This window comes from Pinus tabuliformis, chromosome Q, assembly GCF_031772625.1.
Source record: "Pinus tabuliformis cultivar Carrire ecotype Pingquan chromosome Q, CPIR1, whole genome shotgun sequence".
In the NCBI taxonomy this organism is placed as follows: Eukaryota; Viridiplantae; Streptophyta; class Pinopsida; order Pinales; family Pinaceae; genus Pinus; species Pinus tabuliformis.
The window spans coordinates 498,191,931-498,205,810 of NC_142296.1; the positions used below are offsets into that span (position 1 = coordinate 498,191,931).

Here is a 13,880-nt window from a genome sequence, read left to right on the forward strand (position 1 = left end):
AAGTCCTTTGGTAGGAATTCATGTTTAATAACATATTTCACCTCTCTAAACACCACATCTTGGTTGTACACAACCTTCCTTGTATCTAGCTTCTAAAGCTTATAACTTTTTAAACCACCATTATACCCAATAAAGATGCACTTTTCAGATTTATTATCCAACTTGGTTATTTTCTCTTTTGGAACATGTACACATGCATCACAGCTAAATACCCTCAGATGCAAAAGAGAGGGTTTTTTACCAGTCCAAACCTCATGTGGAGACTTATCCTCCAACGCTGATGAAGGTGATCTATTGACCATGTAACATGCAGTCTCCACCACCTCTGCCTAGAATTCATATCCCAATGTTGCACCACTGAGCATGCTTCTTTCGTTTTCCATCAACATCCTATTCATTATTTCTACAACTTCATTTTGCTGAGGTGTGTATGGAGTAGTCTTTTTCTGTGCTATACCGCACTTCTTACAGAACTCTTCATATTCCTTCTTATAGAACTCTCCACCATTATGTATCCTCAACGCCTTTATCTTCTTCTCTGTCTGGTTTTCCGCCAGAGCCTTAAATTCTTTAAACCTATCAAAGACTTCATATTTCTTCCTGAGGAAATATATCCATGTATTCCGAGAATTCATCTATAAATGATACATAGTACACAAACATACCCAATGATGGAATTGAAATAGGTCTAAACACATCACTGTGCATAAGCTCTAATATCCCTTTCACCCTCTTAGCACCAGAGGTGAAACTCACTCAATTCTACTTCCCACATACACATTGTTCACAGAAATCGAAATCCAGAGAGCAATTAGATATACCTTCTACCATACCATTACCATGAAGTATTCGAAGGCCCTTCTCTCCAATATGTCCAAGCCTTTGATGCCATAATATGGTCTTTTCTCCAAAGACCACAAGGTTTTCTGCTCCACTTCGAAGAACCACAAAACTATTGCACCCATCAATGATAATGCTACCTAGAAGCTTGTACAAAGTTCCAATCCAAACTCCTCGCATCAATATCAACGCTCCCCAAACCATCTTGCAGGTATCTTTCTTGAACATTGTGTTTATATCATCCATCTTGCTTACAAAAATCAGATTTCTGTCCAATGCAAGAATATGCAGAACACCCGGAAGTGTTTTAATCCGTCCACCTTGCAACTTCAGCTTGACTTTTCTGCATCTGAAGATTCTATCCTTCCTTTCATCCCTTAAGAAGACATCACCACCATCATATTTATCATACTCACAAAACCACTCCCTATGGGGAGTGAATTGAAAGGATGCACATGAGTATATCAACCATACCTCATGATCTACCTATGTACTTGAAGAAGAAGCCAAGTACACATCCCCACCTTCATCTAAGGTGGTTTGCGCCTTTGCAAAAGGAGCATCATTAGATCCCTTTCCTTTCTCTGGAGCTTTAGATCTACAATCCTCTTTGAAGTGCCCTTCCTTTCCGCATTTCTAGCACATCTTTATAGGTTTTCCTGGAGATTTAGATCTCCCTCTAGATTTAGATCTCTCACTCGAGGACTTATTTTTATTTCTGTTCTATGAACATCTTCATATAGACAAGGCATATCCATTATGTCCCTCCATATTTTTCCGTCTCATCTCCTCCGACAACAAGGATGATACTATTTCATCAAACTTCAAGGTAGTTGTATTGCTACCTATTGCAACGACTAGACTATCCCACGAATGTGGTAGAGAACACTGCAAACTTATGCACTTATCTTCATCTTAAATTTTCATATCAACAAATAACAACTTACTTACCACAGTATTAAAGGTGTTCAAATTATCTTCCACCAAGTCTCCATCCTGAATCCTCAGGTTATACAACTTTTTACGTAGAAACAGTCTGTTCACCAGAGACTTAGATTGATACAAAGTCCCTAACCTGTCCAACAAAGCCTTCGTCATAGCTTCCCCTGATACATTCAAAAATACTGAATCTGAGATACACAACCATATTCTGGTCTTTGATTTCTGATCCAACTTCCCCCAGTCTTCATTTGACATTTCCGTTGGTTTAGTACCTAGATCTATCGTGATCCACTAATTGTTATCCACCAGTAGATCCACTATCTCGAGTTTCCAAAACTCAAAACTCTGACCATTAAATTTCTTGATCTCTATCTTTCCACTGCTTTCCATCTTCTTTCACTGCAAGAATCGATCCCGCAGATCTCCCAATGAACCGGGTCTACCACAGGCCCGAGAAAAACCCCTCGGCAACAATGGTGTCCCTTTGAAGCCGAAATAACTCTGATACCAAATATAGGTTTTAATGATGTACATAAATTACTTACATACGAATTCTAAAAACAGAAAATAAACAATGGCGAGAGCATAAAACATAAAACATATATATAGAGAGATTTTCTCCTGGATTCCAAAACAAGGACTACTAGATTGATTTTTCATTATATTCCTTTCAATGTTACAATATATATATATATATATATATATATACATGTCAAAGCATCCATAATCCCCAATCCATTAACCCTTGATTAGAACATAACCGTAGTTCCCTTAACCGGATCTACAAGGTACCATGTGCAAAACCCATGCACAAAACACACTTGTCAGTTTCAAAGTGTTGGGTTTCTTAAAGGCGGTTCATCTTCAACTATTCCGGATCTGGCTCCTCGTCCACATTCACAATGGATTGTGAAATTTTAGCCTCACTGTCATAATAAAACAATTATAAATCCAAAATTATAATTAAATAAATCAAATATTGAGAATTAGGAGTTAGTTACTGAAACTAGGGAGTTTAGTTAGGATAAGAGATTCTCTCTAATTAGTTCTCCTAGATTAGTGTTTTGTTGAGAAAAATTCTCAACCATAGTGTCCAAGATAGACGTACTATCTTGAGACCAACTTCCTCATGTATTTATTTGTACTATTATCATTCTTTGTACATTGGATTGATTAATAATGAGAATGTGAGGAATGCTGTAAGGCTGAGGCCTTTTCCACCATGTCTGGTTTTTCTATATGTTTGATATTTATTTTATAAGTGTGAGTGTGTATTAGTTGATTTAGTTTTCTACATGTGGTATCAAAGAAATCGTGAGAAGTCGTGAAGAATATTTTTTTGCATGTGACGAGTATGGAGCTCTATGGTTGACCGAAAAGTTTCTTCTGCTGCTTTAGTGTTATTAATCGTAGCATATGAATGAAGACAATTATCAGAGCATGGACATAGGGAGCCATGACATCTTTTCTAGGAAATGAAACACTCCTTGGATACCGCTCATTCTCGCAATTCCCACTATCTTTGTGTCGTTTAGAATCTTTAGATCCCCATTTACATTTTTGAAATCCTGGGCCACTTCTTGCAGCCCAACTTGGTGTGTAGCCACCTCCAACGGCTCCCATTGTTCTACGTCTTTGAATACAGTTCTCACTATATGTTCTAAATATATCACATAGTCACTTTGATCAGTTTTGACCATTACACCAGAAATATCTGCGGCTTCTTTCAGTGATTTCTCCCATTCCGTGGTGTCTCTGCGCTTCAGTTTGTGTTTTTTAAATCCTTCGGCATAAGGTCCCCTCGTAATGTCATGAAGGTGAAAAGGCTCAACGTCATAAAAAATGGGTAGAATGGTAGTAGAGCGCTCATCATGAACTGATTTCAAAATCCAATTCAGCTCATTCAAACACCAAGGTGATTCAACATATTTCTTAGAAAAATGATGATGTTAACAGAGGCACTGCGAATGGCTCCTTCGAGGCCATCTCCCATGCGAAGTTCCTTCAGATCGGTAAAGACACGCAACCCACACTGCTTGATATTATGGTAGATCAGGGTGGCATGAGTGAGCTTGGTGTTAGGTCCCCTATGGCTTATGAAAACTTGCCCTAGCATAACATCCGCTCTCAAGGACAATACGAATTGAGGCACTGCTAATGGATCTCGCGATTGCAGTGAGGACATTTTCTCTGGGCCGAATTGTTTTTGAATGCAGAAAGATGTGCAGCCCATGCTGAGCGAGGCGATGATAGAGGATGAGGTGATCGAACTATTTTTAGAAGTATTCCTATTGCCCAGTGTTCATTAGCAAGCCTCAATCGGTAGTCCATTTTGACCTCTGCAAGATTGTAAAGGGCGGCTACAGCTGATGCCTGCGCATCTGCCCCAGGAAAACTCAGTAGATCAACTAATCACTTATACACTTGAGGTGCAAAAGGAAGAACAAATGGTTCGTTATCTAGATTGACAATCAGTCATCCAACCAACTCCGCATGAACACAATGCCAAGCTTTAACAGGTGACCCTAGTATACCCACGATTGCTTCAACTTCCCTCTTCTTAGTTGTGGGAGCATGTGATGCATTTGACGAACTGAAGATTCGCAAATTCAGAAAGGGTGCCAGGTTGACAATTGTGTCAATTGCATTTGTAACAAGTTCCTCGTCCTCAGTATCATGGTCTTCCATGCACTGAACAATTGTCTCAAGGCAATGACGATGTTGACCCATTACTGACTCATTATTTGACATAAAGGAAAAATTTCATATAACATTTGAAGCAACGATAGCACATTGCTATCTTTCTGCTCGGCCCTCGAACAATCCATCTTCATCATACCACCAATCAGAACCCCTATTTTTAGTACCATCTCCTTTCTCCTCTGAAGTTAAAGCATTAGATACTGACCTGATGCGTGAAAGTGGATCATTTGGGCTTGTTATTTCATATTTAGATCCAAAACCTGTGAAGACACAATTTTCTCCCAAAACCCTTGGCCTAGCCAGTTTTGTAGCCTCCCTTGAGTGTGCGATATCATGCCAATCATCAACAACTTGCAAAAGAGCATCCAAAACTCAAAGTAGCTTTGCAAGAGGAGTAGAATCTTTTCGAAGATCCTCCTTTTCTTTGAAGGACAACACTGTAAGAGCATTTAAGGCCCATGTCATCTCACTCTTTAACCCACTATGTAGTGCCATGACAATTCTTTTACTGTTCTGATCCATTTCCGATTCAATGATTCAATGATGATGATTCTCAAACCCTCTAGACAGGAAGTGGAAAATAGCCTGCTGCGAAGTGGCCCCTTCTTCTTTAAGGATTCAGCTATTATAACAGCATAAAGAGCCTCTTCTGTTGTTGTTGTTATAGTTGCAGAACGGGCCTATAAAGACAGGAAATTGCATCGCTGCTAAGGTAAGGTGTCTTTTTTTTAAATTTTGAGTAATTTTTGGAGTGGATCAAATATTTTTATTTTGGGAGTCATAAGGGTGAATATTGGGATTAATTTTGAATAAGGTTGATGATTTGTGGAATGAAAAGATGAACTTCATTTAGCCATATTTGAAGTCATAAGTGAATTTGTTTGAGTGAAAGTCATTAGTGTAATCCAAAGTAATGTTTTACTTTGAGAGCAATTGAGTCAGTGCAGGCAGTTTTTTGAAGACAATTTGCTTCCAAAGTTTGCAAGTGTGACATTCTCTTTGAGAAGTTTCCACGAAAAAGTTGTGACATTGAAGAATGATGTACTTCAATAATTAATAAAATCATAATTTTTTTGGTGCTTGTGTCCTAGATCTGCCTGAAATTGAATAAGGAGATCTTAGGTACACCGTGTGTAATGAATGAGTGTGCATGACTTGTGTTCAGATTATCAAAACACTCTTTTTGTATTATGCTTAAACAACTACATGCACATAAGCAAGCTTAAGTATAAGAACGCTTAATCAAGCTTAAGTACACAAGCACAAAGCATCACATCATCAACTTGATAAGATGATATTCCAAGCAAGCACATTTCACATCATGTAATCAAAGCAATCAAGTTAAGGACGCTACAAAATCAAGCATTTCAATTCAAGACGACATCAACATTATCAACACTTTTTGTATCACTTGTAGATAAACATTTTTTAACTAAATTGTACAGGTGCATTCTTGGTTGTAATCGACACCCTAATTTTAATTGTTAAGGTGAATACATTAAGTCAAGTAATTCTTCAACTCAGTCATCAAGATTGAACTTATCATTTGTCTCTTGGGTGCATTTTTGACAGTGTTCGACACCCTTTCTTTAAAAAAAAAAAAATAAGCATATTCAGTGAGTACATTCAAGTAAGCACAAAGTGTCAGTATTCAATCGAGCAAGTTCAAGCAAGCCATCATGCAAGCAATCATCATCAAACAAGTGTGAGTTCAAACAATCAATTGTTACAACAAGTTCAAGTGAGCGTGCAACAATCAACCAAGCATCAAGCGAGTGAGTTCAACTCTAAAGAAAGCAAATGTGATATTCAAACAAACATCAAGCCTGTTCATATCTACAACAAGTGAGCGCGAGTTCAAGCAAGCAAGATCAAGCATTTAAGCAAATGAGTTTTAAAAATCTTCCAAGTATTAAAAGCAAGCTAGCGTGAGTTCCAACAAGTTCACATGGCAACAAGCATTCAATTGTTAAAGATTCTTAACAATTTGATCCTCTCAACTAATGAAGGTATGGTACAAATCAGGGAAGCAACAGTACAAGCGAGCCTGAATTCAAATTGAGCAAGCTAACATGGCGACACACATTCAACTATCCCAAATTCTTAACAATTTGATTTTATCATCAGCTGGCGACATGGTGAACATCAGAAAAAACAACTCTTGTTGATATTCAAGTGCATCTTCAACATGCACATGAAATGATTGAGTTCCTTCAACTCGAGTCGCAACTACAAAGAACTGAGTTGCAAGAGAAGAGTGATGCTTCCAAGTATTTGAACAATACAAATACAGCTGATGATTCCAAGTCACTGATCAAACCAACTTCTAGTGTTGAAGTGGTCCCTGATCCAGTTCAACTTTCTTCCAAACCAATCATCAAGCCATGGGAAGAAATCCAAAGTAACAAAAATGGACGAGGCTTAGGATATGTCAACGATGACACCAAATTGCGTATCCCAGATTATTCAAGGCCCATTAAGTTTGTCAGTGTAGGGTTTCTTGCACAAATCACATCGACTAGTTCTGAGAAAGTTGCAGACAAACAGACATGTACGCAAACTGAAGTTGCAGTCAAACGAAAATGCCTTCATTGTCAAAGAATCAATCATCTGGAAGATCAGTGTTTTGATCTCCATCCTTGTCACCATTGTGGCAAGTCAAATCATTCATCAGCACAATGCAGCAAACAACAACAATCAAGCATATTGAAGATCGATTATTCATGGATTGATCCCTGGGGATGGTCATCCTGTTATAGACATTTTTGTACCTTGCAGCTTTGAGCATGAAATGTCCATAATCCAAGGGATCCAAAGTCCCTAAAAGTGTTGTTCCTTCCCCTAAAGGAACAAGGTCAACCATTGACAGCTTCTCCCAGAAGTTCTCCACCAAAAACTACTCAGAATCAGTCAAATCAGGATCAATTCAAGTGCTCCACTAGCTGCCTGCGTTGCAAAGCACCCCAGTACACTAGCTAGGTGCATTGCAACGCACCTAAATGCACTACCAGGGTGCGCTGAGCAAGAAATGCCAAATGGCAGTGTCATTCCGTGAGGTGTACAGACAATGGAAGCTTCCAGAATCTTCCTCAATGACACTTGCCTCACTAAGTTCGACCAAGGATGAGTAAGAGGCTCTCAGCCTCCAAGTGGAAGCAAGAACTGACAGAGAGAAGCCACAAGTCAAAACATAAGCTGACTCATCCTCTCTGCTTACATCTATATATGGATCCCTCATCCCAGAGATCCAGAGGCTGGAATTTTGTACTTTGCAAAGAATTGTTGTTGGTTTGAGATTGAGATTAGTACATTGGGTGATTTATGCTTTGTTGGAGGTGAGGAAGGGATTCCTTTGCTGGGAGGTAGATGCTGGATCGGGACTCACTTGGTTGTATCTCCTCTTGGACTTTCTTATCATATCAATAAAATTATTTGAGTTTCTCCTACATGCTGTGTATCAATGATGTTTTGTTATATTTGCATGTTTAGCTTAATCTGATCCTAAGCTTTTTATGAATGTAAATCTATATCTTCGTGTAGTTTCTCTCTTCTGTGATCTTGCAGGAATTTGGTGAAGCTGGGCCGGTAAGGGAGCAGGGAGCTGGGAGCTATTGAAGAGAGGAGTGATTGGATCAACAAACTAGCGCAAGACACAGGTTAGTTTATCCTTCCTCTTCGTTTACATTTCATAAAGAAGAATACTCAAGTAGTTTTCCTTGTTTGTTGCTAAGGCACTGTCACACCTTAGAGTGGGATAGGGGCGTTCTGAATAGATACTTTTCCCAACAACAAAATGGCGACTCCACTGGGGATCGTATCTAGTTAGTTTATTTGTGTTTCTATTGTTGTTCTTCTCATAAACTTAGGAGTGGCGAATCGAACTGCATTTGCCATTTACAAATGCAAAGTAGAGATCTGCTACTCTAGTCCATTCACTGGGCCTGTTTATGATCTGAACAGCTGATCCACAAATGCTCTAATTTCCCTTTGTGATAGCTCTTAGTCCTCCTTTAAATCATCCCTCTAATTGTACCTTGTTGATAGCTTTTATCCGGCCAAAAACCTTAGATCAAACTGCAAACCGTGACCCAGAACCCGGAGACAATTCTCATTTCTGCTTCAGCGCAGGCTCTGTGGAGAGACTCTACATTTCAACGTAGGTCCCGAGAGGGCTACCTGCACTGCAATTCAGTTTCTCTGTGCAACAGGTGCGCTGATCAGCCTTTGCCCTGTGCAGCTGTGGTTCTTTGCTTCTTTTTGTTCAGTTTTATCTCTGATTTTTGCAGCCTGTTATCAGTGAGTGTACCTATCTGAAAACCCCTTTTCTTTGCCTTAATTCCGCCTCAGTTGTATAAAAGAAACTGTATTTGTTTTTGTGTATTTGTTACATCATTTGCAGTTTCCCATTACAAAAGTAAACTAGTCATACTGTCGCCCTTAGATCTAGACCTGTCGTAAGTGTCGTTTTGATCTTAGGAGTGAGTTTGTTTGCTGTTGACAGTTGATTACGCTTTTACTTTTGTCTTTTGGTTTGAATTTATGAATTTCTAGTGTCGAAACAAGTGTTTATTTCAAAATCATAAAGTGTCGTAATCGTCTCTACTTTGTTGATTTCGAAAAAGAAGCTTGTTTGTGTTTTTCACTTGAAATCGAATTCAAATTTGTACAACAACTTTCTTTTTAGGCATCAATATTAAGAAAGTGAAAACAAATACATGCACAAGTGCATTTTCATTTTGACAGTTTGTATGGATTGATTTAGGAAAAGTGCATTTACAGTGTGCTCTATGCTCTTTGAGAAAAGATTGTGTCTTTCTTTTCCCCTTGTAGCTAGGATTTTCATTGTTGAAAAGAGATAAAAGCTTGCTTATCATCTTTAGACTGCATTTAGGAATTGTGTCTACATCTCGTGGTGATCCAAAAAGGAAAACTTCTAAGAAAGATCAACCTAAAATAAATTGAATGAACTTAACAACGCTTTGTAACTTAACGCACAACATAGAGGTCTAGGCTAGAGACGTGTTCCGGCGTCGTAAAACCTGGTAACTGTTGGCCTCACTGATGGTTGGGTGATTCCTCCTGAGAGATGATAAGTGCCAGTACGGATTGTGCTCCCACGTATCGTCGAGTATATATTGGGAGACCCCTATAGGCTCAAAACCTTTATCCATAGGAAGCCGTGTCGGCCGCCCTACTGATTGCAATGCACTAAACACAGCATTCGGGAAGATTGACCGCCCGTACCCTAAAAAGTATTCTGCGGTTTTGCAATTGGTTTGGCACACCCTCTACCTAGAACTCCAGAGCAGTCCCTTTCATTCCTTTTCAGACTCCTTAACGGAAAAGGTCCATCTGAGCACTTGTCACTTCAGGCTCATTAAAAATCGAAGGAGACTAGAGTCATCTTTTGTTTTTTCTCGACTCTTTAAAACTGAAAAAACAAGTTGTGTCAAAGCGTCTAAAATTTATTTTAAACGGAATAATCATCACCTTTCCCTCGTTGATCTTCGAAGTTAGTCTCCCTTCATCACAAGTTCTTGTAGAATCGCTAGGAAATCTTTTGGATAGACTAAATATGTCTAAACAACCGTCGACATCCAGGACTGTGTCATCCGACGTAGCAGCGGCAGAGCCTCCTACTGTTACTCCAACGATGTTCGCTGGTATACCATCTGTCCCGGCAAATTGTCAACAACAAGCTGGAGTCCAATCAGAGATTGTTTCGACGACATGGTTAGTTCCTATTTCTTCATCCGGATTATCATCTGGTATTTCTTATGTTGAAACTCAACAAATTGATCCAATGTGTCTTCAAAGGCCAATCTACCCTTTAAGTACTGGATTGCCACCATATGGAGGGCAGTATGCCTTTTCATTGTTCCCTCCCGGAGAACAACCATGTGGGAGTTTACAACAAAATTCAGGTCAAACTGGAATTACGTCCAGTGGTTGGGTACCAATACTGCCTCAACAACCAAGGGTTGTATATTCAATGCAACCAGTCCACCCTGTGTCGGATATTCCCACTATACCTGCTATGGTGACTGCATCGCAAGTACAAGCGTTACCTGTTGTATGTCAACCCCAAGTTTCTCAGGTTGCAATACAATAGCCTCTTGTCTCAACGTCTCAATCACAAACTCAGGTTAGTGCCTCCTTATCTGGAGCGACTCAGGCTCAAACAAGTACTATGATTCCTCATCTTGGTCAATCATCCAGTATTGGACAACAGCAAATGGTCCAACAACTAGGGCTGGTTCAATCTCAACAACCACAATTCCAGCAATCATATCAAGGACCTGAGCAACAAGTCTTTGTAAGTAATGGGCAACCACATTTCCAAAGCGGTTATCAACAACCATATTATAGTGGTTATGCCCATCAACCTTGTCCAAGTTGCCAACATCAAATACATTATGCTGGTATGCAAAGACCCATTGCTCAGGCGATTCCATCTTATCTTGGGTATGCTTCGCCTAACCTGAATCAACAGTTGCCCTTTGTAGCAACTCTAGAATTACTAGATCTAAACCGGCTGACGAATGATCCAATTGCTTATGCCCCTTGGTGGCCAGCGATTCCACATAAACTTCCGTTAGATATTCCTAAATTTAATGGAAATCCGGGTGAAGATCCGTTGAATCATGTGATGACATTTCATCTGTGGTGTTCATCAAACACCCTAAACGATGATTCAATTAGGCTTCGCCTTTTTCAGAGGACGTTAACTGGTCCGGCAGCAAAATGGTATATCGAATTGCCTAGAGCTTCATTCGACAACTTCAGTACCCTAGCCACAACCTTTTTAACCCATTTTCAATTACCAATAAGGTACGAAACGGGAATGGAACTCCTTACCAATTTCAAACAGACGACGACCACTCACATATCTGATCATATACATGAGTGGCAACGTCATCGTAGAATGGTAAAAACGTATGTTCCTGATTAGCTTTTAGCTGAATGGTTTATTAAGTCATTACTGCCCTCCATCACGGAAGATGTGGCAAAAGGGGGAGTCGTCACAGAAGAGCAAGTTATCGCTCGTGCGCAATATTTAGACTTGATTTACACTCAGTCCGACATGCTCTACGATAAAATACCTGATGCCCCTAGACCCGAATTCTCAGTTCCTCCTCCTCCTAAATCAAACAATGACTCTCATGCCATCGATGGCGTGATTGGCGCGACAGACACGAAATCGACAAAGGCTACATCTAAAAAGGCCCGTAAGATTTCCAGTCAAAATGCAAATGAGGAACTTCTTGCCTCGGAAGTAAATGTCGTGTCGACCGACAAGGGAAAACAACTGAAGCAACCAGGGGGCAAGAAGAAAAAGAAAGGGAGAAAAAGGAAACCCCCTGCGGGGTGTCATATATGCGATGAGGATCATTGGACGAGAGATTGTCCACATATAGCTGAAGTTAAGAAACTCTTTAAGAGTTCAAAAACCTCAGCAGTATTGACTGATCCGTTTCCAAGCCCGGGAACCAAACTGGTTGCTAATCAAAATGCTTCCCGATCCCAAGTGCTTATGTTCTCTATCTCAAAGCAGCAAAATGATGCTTTGGCAAGGAATAAAGATTACGGGAATCCACAGGTGTCGAATAACAAAGCTAATGAACAACCTAGTAGTTCGACAACAACTTTGACCAAAGTTGTGCCACCCATCATCCCTGAACAAATGATAAAGTCGCCAAAGGGAGTAATGCACAAATCGACATTTAATCCTCGTGAAAAAATAGCACAGAATTATAATATAATAGAGGACCTGGCCCAATCGCCGTCCGCTATGTCGACACTTGAGGTACCGCAAAATTGCCTCTCCCAAGAGCAAGCTTTATTATCAGCGATAGGTGGGATTGACCCTATGGATTCCAATCTTATGGCCTTTGATCATAAAGGATATGACCCTCAGTTACCAGCTCAACTAGCTTTCCTTATTCAAGTGAAAGCCCTCAACAAAACTGTTCATCGAACAATTATTGATGAGGGGGCATCTACATGCATTATGTCGATGAGTTGCTGGAAAACTTTAGGATCTCCAGCCTTGTCGCGATCTTCGACGACATTAAAAGCATTCGACGGAAGGACATACACACCATATGGTATCCTAAGTAACTTGAAAGTTGAACTAGGAGGGAAAATAGTAGAAATTGATGTTGAAGTAATCGACGGAAACCTTGATTACAACATCCTATTGGGAAAACCCTGGATATATGCCATGGCCGCAGTTGTGTCGACCTACTTCAGGAAGATTGCATTTCCCTTCCAAGGAGGAATTACAATTGTCGACCAACAAACATTTCTCCCCAACAGTTCACAAGTTACGGGAAGCATTCCAATGATCCATGGAAGCAATCATTCGCTCCAAAATATCGGAGTAGGTCTCCTAAAAGACCCTGCCTTAATGGGTACTTTTGCCCTACCGCCTCCGAGTAATCTGGCGAAAGTGGCCACAGTGGAATATGAAACCTTCTATATATAATGGATTTGGACTTTGAGGACGGTTCTTATCTCGTGTCAACCTCGTTAAAAAATGAAACAAGGAGTCATGAGGACAGTTCTTTTACTGTGTCAACCTCATTAAAAAAATGAAACAATCCCCTTTCCAAATCTCAAAGGTAAACCTTCATTCCAACCACCAAGTTGAATGCAATGAAGCTTGGGGGGCATGCACCTCGATTTGCGTTATTATGCTGGGGGCATGAAAACTTTTTATCGAGCAGTTTTAGCACATAGTTCATGCTCGTTAAAAAATAAACATAAGATCGAGCAAGTGTTTCAACCCGCGTTTAAGCTCGTTAAAAAATGAACTATCCTCCGGTAAATAACCACCGTGAATGTAACATTATCAGCCATTAAAGCCTTGGTCGTGTTTGCACCGTCACCTCCACTTTTCATTTGGCCGATCATTCACCTCCATTTGATTGTTTACCCATTTTGAGGAACAGTTGCGAAGAGTGATTTCAATAGCCATCCTTGTGACCCTGCCGTGATTGGAAAATTTCAACCCTTACCTGGAATCAGCTGCTACCCGTCTTATCACTCGTTCCTCAAAAGACGAGTCTTCTTTAAGCTCTTTTCATCTAACTCGTAAAATATGAAAAGATTGCCGAGTTTTGGCCTTCCAGCTCGTTAAAGCGACCGGAAGTGCTATCCCTCCTCTAGATTTTAATCTTTTTGGACCTGAGGGATTATTGCACAAAAAGATCGAGCGCTTGTTTTGTTCGCCTCGTTAAAACTATCGAAAGTTCATCCCTTCTGTATTGTTTTATACTTTTTCGGACTTAAGGGATTAGATGACGAAAAAGGACTTCTGGAGTTATCTTTACGTACCTTTTCAGACTCCCTAAAAAGGAAAAGGACCGAGTTATCTTTGTTGTTAAACTCGT

At 39.9% G+C, this 13,880-nt stretch overlaps 1 pseudogene; it reads right to left on the reverse strand.

The window, feature by feature from the left end:
• Positions 1-3,936: 3,936 nt before the first annotated feature.
• On the reverse strand, positions 3,937-5,007 carry LOC149220339 (armadillo repeat-containing protein LFR pseudogene; annotated as a pseudogene).
• Positions 5,008-13,880: the final 8,873 nt, after the last annotated feature.